A 17,662-nucleotide genomic window follows, 5' to 3' on the forward strand; every position below is an offset into this window, starting at 1 on the left:
ACAAAACTTGATAAACGTAAATAACAAGAGGAAAGTGGAGAGAACTACAATTTTAAAAGAAAAAGAGACACAGAGGGTCAAAAACAGAAGGGGAGGTAAGAGATCAGATTACTAATCGACCAAGGCAAATACTGTGCCAGATCAGCATTCGTATGCATCTTTGAAAAGGAAACATTTTAAACTTCCCTTAAATTTATCTAGGTTTTATTCAGCCCTAATATGAGATGGTAAAGAATTCCAGATTGTGGGAGCTGTAATTGCGAATGAAGAGGCCCGAAAAATACTAATGATTTTTAGAGAAGGTATGTGAAGAAGATGTTGAGTAGAGGATCTTGCCTTGTGGCTTTCTCACCCCAAATATTTGTAATCCTGTTCAGACGGCTGAGTATCACCTACTCATAAGAACATAAGAAGAGCCTTACTGGGTCGGACCAATGGTCCATCAAGCCCAGTAGCCCGTTCTCACGGTGGCCCATCCAGGTCACTAGTACCTGGCCAAAGCCCAAGGTGTAGCAATATTCCATGCTACCGATACAGGGCAAGCAGTGACTTCCCCCATGTCTTTCTCAATAACAGACTATGGACTTTTCCTCCAGGAACTTGTTGAAACCTTTCTTAAAACTAGCTACACTATCCACTCTTACCACATCCTCTGGCAACGTGTTCTAGAGCTTAACTATTCTTCGAGTGAAAAAAAAAAAATTCCTCCAGTTGGTTTTAAAAGTATTTCCCTGTAACTTCGAGTGTCCCCTAGTCTTTGCAATTTTTGACGGAGTGAAAAATCGATCCACTTGTACCCGTTCTACTCCACTCAGAGAACAGTTAAGTTCTGGAATGCATTGCCAGAGGTTATGGATGAGGTCGCATCATGGAGCGATAAAGGGGCATTATAACATTCTTAGTCTTGTTAACCATCCCTTTTTAAATAATTCCTAGCATCCTATTTTCTTTTTTGGCCACTGCTGTACATTGGGCGGAAGATTTCATTGTATTGTCTACGATGACACCCAGATCTTTTTCTTGGGCGCTAATCCCCAAGATGGACCCTAGCATCCGGTATCTTTGATTCAGGTTATTCTTCCCAATTCTTTGCATCTGTCCGCATTAAATTTCATCTCCCATTTGGAAGCCCAGTCTTCCAGTTTCCTAAGGTCCACCTGCAATTATTCACAATCTGCTTGCGTTTTAACAACTTTGAACAGTTTAGTGTCATCTGCAAATTTAATCACCTCACTCGTCGTTTCAATTTCCAGATCATTTATAAATAAGTTAAATAGCACTGGTCCCAGTATAGATCCCTAGGGCACACTACATCAACTGGCTCACCTTTATCCACATGTTTATTCATAGCTTAAAAGAAGTCAAGCAAATTGGTGAGACAAGATCTCCCTTAGTTAAACCCAAGCTGACTCTGTCCCATTAAATTATGTTTGTCTACATGTTCTAGAATTTTATTTTTTATAATTGTTTCCACCATTTTGCCCAGCACTGAAGTCAGGCTTACTGGTCTGTAATTTCCCAGACAGTCCAGGTGATTTATTACTTTTTAACATGTCAATTTGGCTGCGTCAGGTGTCTCACTTTTGTTACCTGATGCTGCTTATTCTGGGGAAATAGGGATTTCCCTGTTGGGTAACAGCTGCATAAATTCCGGAGTAATAATAAGCAGGTGGAAGGGGCTTGAAGGGCTTTGGAAGTTGGTTGAGAGAATACTGTAGCCCAGATGATCCGGCAGTGCAGCCAAGTCTTTTCGCTTTGCTTTTTTTGCTTAGTCTTTTGACGCAATATCATTGCTATGTTTAAATTTTGATGAGTGAGAGTGGAAACTGTAGCCCCAAGTGAAACTATTTTGAGATTGAAGGCATATGAAGACTATTTATATACTGATATTATGTGGAGAAATTTGATAACAATTGAAAAAATAAAATCTGGCATTTAAACTTGAGAGTGAAAAAGAATAAGTAATAATTCAAGTAGACTCCGCCTTCTAGTTTAGAACACTTCAATTTACACAATGCTATGTGAGGTTGTTTGTTTTGCCAGAGGAATGACGAGAAAAGGTGTTCAATTCTTGAGTATATAGAATGGGGGAAGAGGCAAGGGAGCATGCTTAGTATGTAATTGATCTTGGGCGTGATCATCATTTTTATGGTAGAAAGTCTGCCCCATCAGGATAAATTCAAAGGGGACCATCTGGAAGTGCAAGAACGAATAATAGAAAAGATAAAGATAAAGTATTCTAAACTAGAAGGCGGAGTCAACTTTCCCAGTTTTCGGGAATATCACTATGCTTTCTTGTTATCTCAAGGTTCCATTTGGCTGACTCATTGCTCCTCAAACACAATACCCGTATGGCTGTCATTAGAACACTCGACTGTAGACCCCTACATCCTCCAGCATGCTCCTGCCATTCCTCTTCTTCCACTAGTCAAACAAAATCCAATTTTGCTTAACACATGGCAGGCGCTTCATCGCATAGACTCCCTTTCAGAGAAAAAACTGGGTGAATCGATACTAGCATCGATTTGGCACAATCCCAAACTAAAGATTGATAATGCAGTTGTGGCCTGGAAAACCTGGCATCGTCAGGGAATTTGGAATTTATCACATCTTATTATAAACGACAATTGGATTACCTTCTCCGATATTATGGCAAAATTTAATATCCCCACTTCTTAATACTTTAGATGGGTACAATTACACCATTGTCTTGCTGCGAAAGTTTCTTCTCCTTCTTCTCTTCATACTAACTCTGACTTACACTCCAAGATTTTTGCCTTTTCAGCCTCCAGGGGGTCAATCTTCCAATTGGTATAAACTTATTCAATCTAAATGTTTTCCTGCACTCCCAATTTCCAAAACCAAATGGAATCAGATGTTGAAGTCTCCTATCACTGATGGAGTCTGGACTACTATGTGGACCAAACTCTTTAAATCCCTTCATTCTGCCTCTCATAGACAAACAGCAATCTTCCTTTACCATCGAGCCTTCTGGACTCCCACTAAAACAGCTAAAGTCATGAGATCCTCGGACAATCTATGCTGGACCTGCAAGTCCTTTGAAGGATCCTTACGTCATATGCTATATGATTGCCCCCATTTGCAGATCTTCTGGACATCTATCTGGCAGATGATTACCAAAATTTTTGCTCTTAATGACCCCTTATCTTTTGATATCATAATTCAGGGATCCCTAGCTCTTTCCACACCTCTCTCTATGTATCATGACCGCCTTCTAACCCTTTTGTTTCTTGCTTTTCAAATAATAATACAAAATTGGAAAGACTTCACAAAAATTGACTTCAACCAATGGTGGAATTCTGTATGTCTCCATAATAAATACAAACGCCACATGGCGGATCGTTGTAACGCTTCGCTTTCCTATACTAATGCTAGACTTTTGTGGTATGGACCTTTGACTGTACACTTACTTAATCTTTTTGTCTTACTCATATTTTGTCTTACTTTATTATGAGCACTAATTTGGTTGCTGTATTTACCGATTTGATAACTATATGATTGATTTCGTATGACTATAATCAGACATGTTTATTTCTGACATTGTACGCACATGTCACACGTCATTTCATATTTCTTATCTCTTTTATATTCACGCTCATTATTGATAGCTGATGTATTCCTATATACCTGTTGTATCGTATTATTGATTATTTTTTGTAACCCACTCTCCATTGTTATGCAATGTGATATACTTGCTGGTGTCCTTCTCTTTCGATTTCTTCCGTAGTTTTTCGGAAGCTTATCTTACTTTTCTGTAACTCTATTGTTTATAAAACCAATAAAAATTACTGGAACTAAAAAAAAAAAAAAAAAAAATTCAAGTAGAGTTTTTTTAGACCCATGAAGACAAACTGAAGTCTCTTTCTCCACTTTGTATTTTTGTCTTATGCTTTTTCTCTTGGTATTGAACCTCCTAATTTACTAATCAGTTTTGGAAGTCTTGGGCCCCTTTCTAGTAAGGATTGAGGGCTCCAGAGTCCTTATCACATAGCCTGAGAACATATAGATTTATTGAATTTAAGGTAATTGAAATCACCCATTATTATACTGTTGCCCATTTTGCCAGCTTTCCTAATCTCTGAAAACCCTACCTTTTATATTCCTTCCCTTCACACATGGAATTTCTATCCATATGAATTCCACACTGCTATCTAAGTCATGCAGAATGTTTACTTTATTTGATTCAATTCCCTCTTTAACATATAGCACAACTCCCCTCCAATTTGATCTACTCTATCCTTGCGATATAATTTGTCCTCCTTCCTTTGTGGAGATTTCTTTTATTAATGCTTCTTGCTGGGTTCATGTAGCTTAGTTACCTGGTTTTAATCACATGAGGTTATATATTAATGTTATTATACAACAGGATGATGAAAGCATAAATCCTATTGCTTAAGATATGCTTAAGAAATTTATACATTCCATAATGTAGTTTTGTGCAGGATACAGTATATTTGAATACGGACTTATCTTTTAGTCAGGACCAGTGCTAGGAGGGTAAAAACACGGTAAGTACCCTGAGCACACATGCTGTAGACTAGAGCAGTATTTCTCAACTCAGTCCTGGAGTACCCCCTTGCCAGTAAAGTTTTCAGGATATCCACATTGAATTCGCATAAACTTGATTTGCATACATTGCCTCCATTATATGCAAATGTCTTTCATGCACATTCATTGTGGATATCCTGAAAACCTGACTGGCAATGGGGTACTCCAGGACTGAGTTGAGAAACACTGCTTTAGAGGGCCCCAAATCTAAGCAGAGGTGAAGGTGGCATATATCCTACTGGCAGACTTTGGGGCTTAGTTTCACATTTCTGCCCTGGGTCCAATGTTCCCTCTAGAAACTGTGGGCTAGATTCTCAAAGCTTTAACACCGTCGCGAAACTATTTTCCGGCAGTTTAGCCTTTAAGCAGTTTAACGATGGATTATCAAAAGGGATTATCTCCCTCTTTAGCGAGGATTCTAGCAGTCTCCAACATTGACATGCAAATGGGCTCTTCAACATTGAAATGAGCCGTCCGGTAGATTCTTAAAAAATGCCGAGCCATTTTAAAAAAGTGGCATTGGCTTTTGGTGGCTAAAAAAGCGACTGGTCCAGGGATGTCAGTCAGTGTCAAGACTGCTAGAAACAAACTTGTCACCACTTATCTGACCCCCCCCTGAAGTGGGAGAGATGCCCACACTCTCCTGCTGCACTAACAGTCTTGCCGTGACTAACCCGACCCGACTCCCCCTGCAGCGTGAGAGATGCCCACTCTGTCCATCTGGCCAGTAACCCTCCCCCCGCCGCTGCCTGCACCCCCCTTACCTCCAAGTTGAAGAATGAGAGGGACACGGACCCACTCCTGCCAGCTGCCTGTGTTGTCTAAGGGAATTCCCCTCCCCGGTGCATCTTGGGATGCACCAGGGAGGGGCTGAGGCTCTGATTGACCCAGGTTGCAGAAGTCCACTGACATCCCATCACTCATCGGATAACATACAAAATACTACTTCTTACTTTTAAGGCAAGATCTGAACATACACTGGTATTCATCAATTGACTGCTACTACCATATTCCTCCTCAAGATCACTTCATTCAGCCCAACCAATAAAATCTTCTTTCAGTCCCCTCTATTTGTCATATATTTTAGGACACCACCTGGAAAACAGAAAGAAAGACTAGGTTTTCACCTTTGATAATCTTCTTTCTGTTAGTCCTTGTTCCTCCCTCTCTGTGTAAGCTCAGTTCTGAATCACGTATTTTTTTGGCCTCGGTTATTCTCCTTACAGGTTTTAGGATCTTCCAGGCAATAGACAGATCCTGTGAGGAATTTGCTCTTCTGTGAGCATGCATATTATCGATGGCTAAGCTACTTCATGTGGGTGCTTGTTGCACACAGCATTGTTTCTCAGTGTTTTTCTGTCTTGTCTTTTGTCTGTATATTACTTGTTTTCACATTTTGCAGAGCAGCCAAGAACAGGAATTGTTTTTTATCGGGGAGGTTCCCTCGTGCCCTCTTATTTTGTCATGGATTTGTTCTGATATGTTGCTTGGCTTTGGGCCTGAATTGTGGGAGCTCTAAGTCTCTCACTAAGGTAGGAGGAGCACATGCTCAGAAAAGTGTTTGGATTTCTGCAACTCCCGGATTGCGGGAAGGGATTGAACACCTAGAGTATGGAATCCTCCAGGGACTAACAGAAAGAATGTTATCAAAGGTGAAAACCTAATCTTTCATCCTATCCAGGTTGTGCCCTGTGTTCCATCCAATGTGTTTCTTCTTTCCTTCCCCCTCCTTCTGTCCAACCACTGCCCTCCTTCTCCCTCCCCCCTTCCATCCAGCATCCGTCTTGTATCTATCCTCCTATTTCTCCACTGCCACTACGGCAGCAGCAGCAGTGGCAAAATAATCTACAACCACCACGGAGCCAAATTCTCCATTTGTATGGCTGCTGACTCTACGCTGGAACAGGAAATGATGTCAGAGAGGGTGGAACCATCAGCCACACACAAGGAGAGTCCAGCCCCATGGTGGTTGTAGCTAGAGAGTTGCGCGGGGACAGAAAACCCACCTGTCCCTGCCAGAATCTCACCCGTCCCCGCCTGTCCCCATCAGAATCCCCTCCATCCCCGCCCGTCCCCTGTAAAACTTATCTGTCCCATAAAAAGCAGCAAACTCTGTCTGTAACTCAAGGACTGCCTGTATACACAGTCACCCCCCCCCCACACACACAACATACTAGGCTGCACTTGGTACAAAAACCTGCACCACCCTCCTTAAAGGAACATTTAGTTATTGGGAGGTGGATAATGTGAAGGGATACAAGGACAGCTGTACCAATGTACTGTGAAGAAGAATGAGAGCATCAGTTTATAATCCAATATTAATCTGGGCAGGAAACACAAGGCTATGTGTGTTCTGTTAGTGGACTTGTTCCACATGCTCGAGAACAAGATACAGAGGTAATCTGAAACGGGACTTTCCATCTTGAGATATGGAGTGAGTATCGTCTCCTCCGTGAAGGATTAGTAATTGCAGTGACTAAATAGAAAGCACCTGACAATACGGAGAGCAAGCGGTAAGAAAAAAAAGCATTTTCCTTGGTCCCCCCACATTCTTTATCGAATGGTCTATAATTATGTTGGTGCAATTATTATTTCACAAAATATTCAAATGATGCAACCTTGCCAAAAGGGTGTAAACAAAAACAAATGACAACAGATGCCAAAGGCAAAAAAAAAAAAAAAAAAAAAGCTTTTGCAGGCTTCTTAGTCAACTTCTTTAAGAGTTTTAACAATATGGCCAAATAGTGTCAAGACAGATGAAAGAGTAGCCTAATAGTGCAGAGGCCTGAGATCCAGGGGAACTAGGTTTGATTCCCACTACATCTCCTTGTGACTCTGGGAAAGTCACTTAACTCTCCACTGTCCCAGATACAAATAAGTACTAACTGCTTTGATTGTAACCACAAAAATGTGGTATAAATCCCATTCCCATACAAGTAGCAAAAATTGCAAATAAGGAAGCACTCCACAGATTCATACATAGCATTACTGAATGGAGGGTAATGGATGCCTGGAATGCGCTCCCGAGAGAGGTGGTGGAGAGTAAAACTGTGACTGAGTTCAAAGAAGCGTGGGATGAACACAGAAGATTTAGAATCAGAAAATAATATTAAATATTGAACTAGGCCAGTTACTGGGCAGACTTGCACGGTCTGTGTCTGTGTATGGCCGTTTGGTGGAGGATGGGCTGGGGAGGGCTTCAATGGCTGGGAGGGTTTAGATGGGCTGGAGTAAGTTTTAACAGAGATTTCGGCAGTTGGAACCCAAGCACAGTACCGGGTAAAGCTTTGGATTCTTGCCTTGAAATAGCTATGAAGAAAAAAAAAAAAATTTAAATTGAATCAGGTTGGGCAGACTGGATGGACCATTCAGGTCTTTATCTGCCATCATCTACTATGTTACCATGTTACTATGATCAACCAGTCATTGCCATCATTAAAATAATAATAATAACATCCTAACGGTGACTGTTAGCCTAATAACTGCCCACTTTTCCATGCTAAGTGAAAATAATAGATCATACAAGGCACCACATGACAGCAGGTGGGGGCCCCCAAGCGTCCCTCAAACCTCAGTCAAACTCCAGGATCGCCCCTCATCTCTATCCCTTCCTCGCCCTACTCACCTTGCCCTTTAGGCCCAATACGTAAATGACGCTAGAAGACATGATGCTGGCTCCAGCCGCTGACACAACACGTCCTACACTTCCTTCTCTTACCACCACGTCCGTTACTTCACCATAGTGATCTGTACAATCCGGAAGACGGGCGAACTTCTGTGAGGGCTGCGTCAGTGTTCGGACTGTGGGCATGCTGAAACTTGCTAGTACCTTTATGGCTTTCCACTTTTGAGTAGCTTCTCAGCAGTTTATGGGCTTCGGGAAGTTTTGTTTGCACCTTCAGAGCGCGTGCAGAGATAGTGGACTCCCTCTGAACCTTCCTAGCACGTCACACCGCCCGACCCATCAGCAGCAACACGGTGAGCTCAGCACGTAGGCACACTGAGCTCACTGCTCAGTATGGCTGTTCGCGCCGGACCCAGACCGTTTTTATCTTGAAAATTTCAACTGGATCGACAGGTAGGCCTCAGAATGGGAACCCCGGTTCCATCCCTGTGGGAGTCCCATGGGCCTGGGAGGGGTCCCCGTGGGAGTCCTGAGGGCCTGGGAGGGGTCCCCACGGGATTCCCGCGATCCCCGTTCCCGTGCAGACTTCTAGTTGTAGCTTGATTTGCCGCTTCTGCTGCCGGTTCTAGAGAAGCAGCAGCAGTGCAGAAATGGCAGCGGGAGGGAGGTGGAGAAGAGCCCGGTGTCCCTGGCTGTGCAGTCGCGCAACTTAAAGGAAGCATTGCTAGGGTCTCAGCATGTCTAATCCCGGCCCTGCTTTTAACGAGCCTTTCTTACCCAGCTTAGGGAGTCAAGGTCTATGGCTAGGAGTTTGTGATACTGTCTTCCCAGTACTCCTCTTCCTCAACAAACTGATATACATTAATGCTCAAATGTACATGAATGCACCCCCCCCTACCTACCCACACACAAATGCACACTCTCTTTCCGTTAACTGACAATGAGCTTCTCGCATTGGCTTGTACACATTTAGGTTTGGATTTAATTGCTTGCCTTTCCACATCTATGTTCAAACAATACAATTCAGCTTGAATAGGTGGGCTGCTTGTAATCTGAGGCCCCGGATGGCAAAGTGATTTGCCCAAGGTCACCTAGGGAGAAGCAAGATTTAAATCCTGGCCTCCTGCTTTAACCACTGTGTTACTGAATTCATTCAGATGTGGCAGGATTTGAATCAATGGTGAGCTGTGGTTGGCATACTGAAACTATTCTGTAGAAGGCAGGTGTAGGATTTTATACTTGGGACCACGTGAGAGAGCCACAGCTGCTCATGCCAACGGCCCACCTGGCTGCCCCTGTTTGTACTGTAGTTGTATTTATGCCCTTAGAATCTGTAGAAAAAGTGGTAATTGATTTAAAAAAAACCCCAATAGATCGGGGAGTAGAGAACTGGTTTCAACCTATTATGATGCTTTTATTGTTTTGGCTGTTACTGCTCTTATACATTTCTGTGGGATCTAACTTTAAGATGGATAATGGAGATTAATTTCTCATATCTGTGTGCCCAAGAGGAGCATTCTCTTTCTCAGAAGTGACTGTATTTGGACATGTACTGCATTAACACTGCCAAGTGGTTCTGATTCTTCCTAGTTAGTATTCTTAGCTTTGTTTTGTTTTGTTTTTTTAAATATTCTCTTCTAGCAAATATCTTGTTATTATAAAAGTGCTTCATTTAAAATGAAGATTGTCCTTTTATTCAGGAGAGTTGCACAGGAGACAGAAATTTCACCCATACCCATCCCTATCTGCTGAGATCCATTCCATCCCCACAATTAATCCCCCATCCTCGCCCATACCCAGAAAAGCCTCTTGAGGTTTTTTTCGTGTGGTATTCACTATTCAATCATTTAGTGTTCCAAGGCTCAGTCTGGTGTTCTGGCAGCCTCTCTGGGTGTTCCAAGCCTCAGTCTGGTGTTCTGGCAGCCTCTCTGGGTGTTCCAAGCCTCAGTCTGGTGTTCTGGCAGCCTCTCTGGGTGTTCCAAGGCTCAGTCTGGTGTTCTGGCAGCCTCTCTGGGTGTTCCAAGCCTCAGTCTGGTGTTCTGGCAGCCTCTCTGGGTGTTCCAAGGCTCAGTCTGGTGTTCTGGCAGCCTCTCTGGGTGTTCCAAGGCTCAGTCTGGTGTTCTGGCAGCCTCTCCGGGTGTTCCAAGCTTCATTCTGGTTCTCTAATTGCCTCTATCAGTATATTTCAAGCCTTATTCTAGTGTCGCCAGAGATTTTGCCTGCACTCTCAACGGAATCCCCTGGAAACTTCTTCCATCCTTGAGGGAATCCTGCAGCAACTTCTTCCATTCCTGCACGAATCCTGCAATCCCCATTCCTGTGCAGCTCTCTACTTCGTTCGCAGGACACATACAGCCAGGGCAGTGATATTCCAAGCCAGGCTGCTCTTTCATAGTGACTCCTCTTAGTTCAGGAGGATCTGCTCTGAGGCATGAGATGTTAATTCAGTTTCCTTGCCAATTTTTATTTTATCTTCTGAGAGGGCCTACCCGATATGGTTGAAAATCTTGAACCGAGTTGGAGAAAGCATGCTTTTGCATAGCTGAACCTGTAATAGAAAAACTGAAATTATTTAACAGGCTTCAGTACAGCAGAAAGATAATTTCCGCTACATTATGCAGAAAAAAGAAAAAATTCAAGGGCAAAGGGTTGTGACTTTGGTGCCAGCTCTGTGGGTGTGTGAGCAGCCCCCAAAATAAGCAAACCTTCACTCTGGTTCAGATAATGATAATTTGTGTGGACAAGTTGTTTTTTTCTGGATGTTGATATGAAGTTGGAGAGAGAGGGAAGCTCGGAGGCTGAGATAGTTGTAGATGCCAGGAATAGCCTACAGCAGAGGTAGTAGCAACCAGGATCCAACCTAGGTAGGGACAAATACAGAACACACTGTGCCAGGCTTGTTGCAAGAGAAAGGCAAGCAGAGAGATCTCTTGTGCCACCAAGCCAGAGTTGGGGATTTTGTCTGTGAACATGCATGCCTAAATATTAATGGAATTCTAAAAGGTATGGGATGAACACAGGAGATTCCTAATTAGAAAGAGGATGGTATAAAAACAGAACTTAAATAACTGCATGCCTGCTGCTGAGTAGTGCTGAGCATGACAGGGTGACAAAATTCATCACCGTTTCAGTCCCTGTGGATAACCGTGGGAAACCATCCCAATGTCATTCTTTAAGGAGAGAGGGAAGAATCAGTGTATGAATGGGTACAGCTTATGACCCTCAAGCCTTGCATTGAAGAATGCTGGTATAGAAGGACTGAGGTTGAGATAGACACTAGAGAATGATAGTCTCTGGTATCCAGAGCAGATATTGTGATGTCATAATGTCTCATTTCACCAAAGAGCCAAGCTTATCAGTGATGTCACAATGGCTTCATTATCCTATACTTGGCTCACATAAGAATCAGAGTATGAATGGGCTCAGCCACTGACCCTCAAGCCTTACATTGAAGAATGCTGGTGTAGAAGGACCAAGGTTGAGATACACTAAAGAATGACACGGGATTGTTTCACACGGTTATTCGCAGGGACAGTAATGAATTTTGTCACTGTCATTCTCTAATGGTGAATTTAGCTGTGCCAGGCAATCTTCTATGGTCTGTGAGCTGTATTTGGCAAGATAGATTAGAATATGCGGAGAAGGTTTTGAAAGCAACTCCAGTAGTTGGAACATGATGACAGTGTCAGACAGACATCTGTAGCCTATCCTGATTCATCTTGCAATATATGGGACAGATTTTTATGGCAACTCCAATAGCTGGTACACAATAAAAGTGGAATGAAACAAAAATTAGCTTTGTCAATTCAGTTGCACTGATAGATCATAAATGGATGAAGGCAAAACCTCAGACCGTATTGCTATGTCTCATAACAGCCTAAATCCCCTAGTGCGTAACTCAAAAGGGAGTCGAGCTTCCTTTGGTTGATGACCCGGTATATAAAGCTAAGTTTTAGTTTAGTTTAGTCTATAAATGAGGGAATATGACTAGATTGAACTTTGAAAGCAAAAAGAAGAGTTTTGAAAGTAATCCTATGGGAAATAGGTAACCAGTGAGCTTTTTTTTTTGTCTGTCTATTTCAGTGTGTAGGGTAGGTAAACGTGCAAATTAATGAATTAATGAGCTGTCACAGTCAATTAGTGATGTTAATTGCCACCAATTTGGATTTGTGTCCTCATCTGCCTACTGTTCCATAACACTGCATAACGAAATTGTCTCAGGTGTGACCCCAAAGGGGGCGTGGCCATGGGAGGAGCATGGAAAGATCAGGAGCATACACAGGCGCAGTGTTTAAACGGAATGCTGGGGTTACACGTCCATGGGTTCACAGTGCGGGGAAGGGCAAGAGAGTCAGGGGCAGGAGAGATTTGGGGCAGAGCAGAGTGACGATTTGGGGCAGCAGGCAGGAAAGATTTGGAGTAGAGCAGGGCGGCGATTCGGAGCGGCAGGCAGGAGAGATTCGGGGCAGGGAGATAAATATTTGGGGCAGCAGAGAGCAGGGCGGCAATGGAGCTGGAGAGTCGGAAAGGACGTTTGCGACTGGTCCCCAGCAGTCACTTCTTGTGTTGATCGGCCAGCCCAGTCGGTTTGCTAGATTTCTTCAGTGAATCGGGTCCCTGCCTATTTTGCATGCCGTTCCCCTCATTTGCATGTGTGGATCAGAATCGGATCGGCAGAGAGGTAAATGAATCGGGCCGGAGTAAAATCGGGTCATAAAGAGGTCGCAAACTGATCAGTACATGATGGGTTTGCTTAGTGAATCTAGCCCTATCTCAAGAAGACATCTTGAGTGTTTGGAAAGCCATTGACAGATGACACCAAAGTGTATGTGTTTAGCTATTAGCGAAGTATGTTAAATTCCTGTTATTTCCACAGTATAGTGCTGATATTGAAGGCTCATTTAATAAAATAGTGCTAGATTTTTTTCATAAAATGCCTTTTTATCAATGCATCATTGCTGATTGTGAAAACATAAGTTATAGCTATAATACCAAGAAATTTGCTCCATTAAGCAAAAATAATAGCTTTATGGAATCAGTGGCTTTGAGGGACCCCAGGTGGGCTTTAAAAATTATTTTCTCATCAAGCACAATCAAATTCATGGGAAAAACTTCAATTCACACAATTTTTCCAAAAGTTAATTTTTGTTGAACAACCCTAGCCAGGCAAGACTCAGATTAGGCCAGACATTGAACATTGGTCCACAGCAGTAGCATAGCCACAGTTGGGCCTGAACCTACCCACTTTAGGCTCGGACTCACCCAAAATTCTTAAACCCGTGTTCGAGCTGGTGGGGATCTTCAAGCCCCACCAGTTGCTAGGGTCCTCTGGCAGCAAGAACTCCTCCTTCTCCCCCTTGTTCCAGCCCACGGCTCTGTCCAAGCACTGACATTATGCTGCCCGCCCCCCCCTGCTGTAAACGCTAAGTTTCGTGCATGCACAAAAACTGGGGCAGGGAGACCGGGGCAGCGGCAGTGCATGGACAGAGCCGCAGGCTAGAACAAGTGGAAGAGGGAGGAGTTCTTGCTGCCAGAGGATTCTTGAAGCTGGTGGGGCTTGGGGATCCCTACCAGCTCAGATATTTTTTAACGCTTTGAGTTGGGTCTGGGGGGAGGGGAGTTGGAGACTAGAGAATGACACTGTGACAAAATTTATCACCGTCCCCGTCCCCGCGGATAACCGTGGGAAACCATCTTCATGTCATTCTTTAAAGAGAGAGGGAAGAATCAGAGTATGAATGGCCACAACCACTGACCCGCAAGCTTTGCTTTGAAGAATGCTGGTGTAGAAGGACTGAGGTTGAAATAGACACTAGAAAATGACATGGGATTATTTCCCGTGGTTATCCACGGGGACGGGAACGGTGATGAATTTTGTCACCGTGTCATTCTCTAGTGGAGACCGCATGGGCCCACCCAGTATGCCTAGTGGCCCACCCAAAATTTGAGGTCTGGCTATGCCTCAGGTCCACCATTCAACTTGTAACGCTCAGTGTTTATAGAAACACTGACTGCCGGAGATTGAATATTGTCCCCCTATGCTGTAGATAGAGCTTTTCTGCCTTTATCTGATGAAAACATGCTGAAGTGATTAAACATGAGAGAGTGTGTACTCTGGTTCCCTGTGTTAGCCTCGAGAGCAGGAGAAAGTAGGAAGAGGTCCGATGATGCAGCTGAACTGAAAGCTTGGCAACCTTAACTTCCTCACAATAAAGGGACCATAGTTAGAATTAATGTGCATTTTGCTTACATAGGGCAGAAAAGCGCAACCACCCCATCTGCACAAGTATTTTCTGTACGTTTTCCACTCTTACTAAAAGCTCTAGCCGACAGTATGTGTTGGACAAAGCATTTTATAAACAGCCACACTAGAATGGTTAATGATGAGAGGAAATTTAACTGATTATTTTATCATGAACGTGAAGCTTTTTTTTTTTTTTTGTGCTTTACATAGAGAGTCACAAGGAGCTGTAGTGGAAAACGAACTCATACCCTCGGGGTGCTGAGGCAGCTGCTGTAACCTTTAGGCCACTCCTCCACTCAGTTCATTAAATGGTTGGTTATCACTTACAATTGGTGACTCTTTCATTGGGATCCAATTAGCTGTATTGGGATCCCAGGGCCTTGAGATGTTCCTGAACCAGAGGAGTTGTGGCCAGAGCACTTTGTTAGTATTCACAATGATAATCTAGTTCAACCTTTACCCACTTGTGACTAGAAGAAATACAGAGGGTTTTCAATCCTCACATATCCAGCACAGGTCAACAACTTTCTAGGTTCTAGGTTCTGCAACTTGAAACTCATTCTCTATACCTGCTGGTTTGGGAGACATAGTAAAAAGTGTGTTACTTTTGGGACCTGTATTGATAAGGCTGACCCTAGCTAATAAAGGTGCAAGGCTAGGAGGTACAAAACCTATGACATGGGTTCAAGGGGTAGTCTCTGCTTTATAGTTAGAGGAGAATTTTGCTGTCAGCAGAGCTTTCAACTGATTATATTGGACACTCATTTTGTCACCAGTTTCTTTCAGTTTGCGCCCTCTCTAGAAAGTGTCAGAATGTTCACCTGTAGAACACCAGTCTGCCTGCCTACAAATAAAGCCAGCCAGAGGGATCTATGAATATGATCAAACATTACAAAAATCAGATTCTCAAGGGTCCTACACATGAATACTTGAAGTACTGAATCAGGTACTCATAGGATGTGTGGAAGATTATTGAAGGATCCATGTGGAAAACCCATCATCAATCGGTTATGAAGTTTGATCTAAATTTTTGACTATTTGCAATTCTTCCTATGTAGTTTACATTACTTTTTGTCCATGCCCTTGTTTGTATGTTGGGAGGGCCAAACAATTGATAACTATAGATTAAATGAAGATGAGTCAGCTGTGCCATTGGTTGGTCAGCAGATTGATGCTAAACATGAGATACCTTGGATACACAGGGAAATACTTTTAAAACCAATAGGAGGAAATATTTTTTCACTCAGAGAATAGTTAAACTCTGAAACACGTTGCCAGAGGATGTGGTAAGAGCGGTAAGGTTTGGACAAGTTCCTGGAGAAAAAGTCCATAGTCTGTTATTGAGAAAGACATGGGGAAAGCCACTGCTTGCCCTGGATCAGTAGCATGGAATATTGCTACATCCTGGGTTTTGGCCAGGTACTAGTGACCTGGATTGGCCACCGTGAGAATGGGCTACTGGGCTTGATGGACCATTGGTCTGACCCCGTAAGGCTATTCTTATGTTCTTACCTGCAACCTGTGGGGTTCTTTTAATAAGCCACAGTAAACAGTGGCGTAGTAAAGGGGAGGGGGAGGCGGTCTGCCCTGTGCGCTATGTTGATGAGGACGCCAGCACCCCTCCTCCTATGTCCTACCTCTTCCCATTCCTCCCCTCCACGGGCACGCCCCCTTCCCCCAGCTCTACTTGAAGTTGTTGTTCACAGTGGTCAACAACGTGCTCTTTGCGACCCTGTCGGCTCTCCCGCTGATGTCCCTTCTGGGCGCCACGCTTAGGAAGCGACATCAGAGGGAGAGCCGATGGGGTCGCAAGGAGCACGTTGAGCGCCTTGAGCAACAACTTCAAACCAATGATAGAAGGGAATGGGGGAATGCCACTGCCCCTGGCGCCTCTTGCCCTCGCTCCGCCACTGGCGATAAGCAATAATACATCCTTATCACAGGTTAAAAAGGCACTACTGCAGAATGCAATCAGGTGTCCCATGGTCGTTTTGGGATTAATGTGTGCGTGGGGGTGTATTTGAGGGGGAGGGGGTAGAGAATAGGCGTTCCCCCTGCACTAATCAGCTCAGCTACATCGCCATGTGCTAACTGATTAGCATCTGGTTAGTGCAGGAGCCTTTATTGCTTAGAGAATAGGTGGCGGGAAGGGCTCATATGCTAATTTGGAAATTAGCACATGGCCAATAGTTCATAAAATTGAAAAATGTGGCCTTTTGACAGCTGCACTAAAAATGGTCTCTGTGCACGGGAAACCCACCTGCTAATAATAGCTTAGACTGTTTATTTATTTTTAAAATATCTATACCGTTTTTTTACAAAATGTTACATACATAAAATATTATAAAAGATAGAACAAAATAAGAACAAAAACAGACAGATTCAATCCTTACATAAGGTCAGTTGCTCAAAGAAATGCATCTATAAATAGTTGTACTTTTTAAACATTTTCCTGAATCAATTCCTGTCTCTACATTTTTGAATTTGACCAACGAGGCTATTCCACAACATAAGAACATAAGAAGTGCCATCTCCGGAACAGACCCTAGGTCCATCAAGTCCGGCGATCCGCACACGCGGAGGCTCCGCCAGGTGAACCCTGGCATAGTTATTAGTCCCCATACTCTAAGCTTCTCATAAGAGATGCACATCTAGCTTGACCTTACCTATGTTCTATGTTATCTTAAGCCACTCATAAGGAGATGTACATCTAACTTACCTTTAAATCCTGAAACGGTGGATTCCGCAATTATCTCCTCTGGGAGAGCATTCCAGGTGTCCACCACTCGTTGCGCGTCCACCACAACTTAGCTCATGCCCATGTGAAAGTCATTTCAAAAGGAAAAGATCCAAAAAGATGAATGCCACATGGCATGGCATTCGTTTCCACATATTTAGGATTAGCCTTCGTTTTCAGCAATGCCAGATTAGTTTTTAGCGTAGCTTATTAAAAAAAAAAAAAAAAAAAAAAGCCCTTTGTGTATGCCTCGTTTTGTGAGGTCCTGCAGCCAGCTGATAATCCACACTACCACATACTGGTTAGCCCTGAACAAGTGATGTGACCTCCTAGATTTTTCTCTTAAATGATGAAAATATAATGATCTTCTGTTTTATTTGTTAGGTTTGTGGTCTTCTTATTTATTTGTGGTCCTCTTTTTGTCACTTTGATTATTTTTATGTTTCCTACCTGCATATTGATGGTTTCCCTTATATACCCCTTTAAG

General features: G+C 43.2%; 1 protein-coding gene across 2 annotated transcripts in view; it reads left to right on the plus strand.

The window, feature by feature from the left end:
- The window catches only part of FAM160A1 (family with sequence similarity 160 member A1), a 241,839-nt gene that overhangs the window by 102,488 nt on the left and 121,689 nt on the right, over positions 1 to 17,662 (plus strand). The window lies entirely within an intron of this gene.

The sequence above is a fragment of the Geotrypetes seraphini genome, chromosome 1 (genome assembly GCF_902459505.1).
Source record: "Geotrypetes seraphini chromosome 1, aGeoSer1.1, whole genome shotgun sequence".
NCBI classification, from domain to species: Eukaryota; Metazoa; Chordata; class Amphibia; order Gymnophiona; family Dermophiidae; genus Geotrypetes; species Geotrypetes seraphini.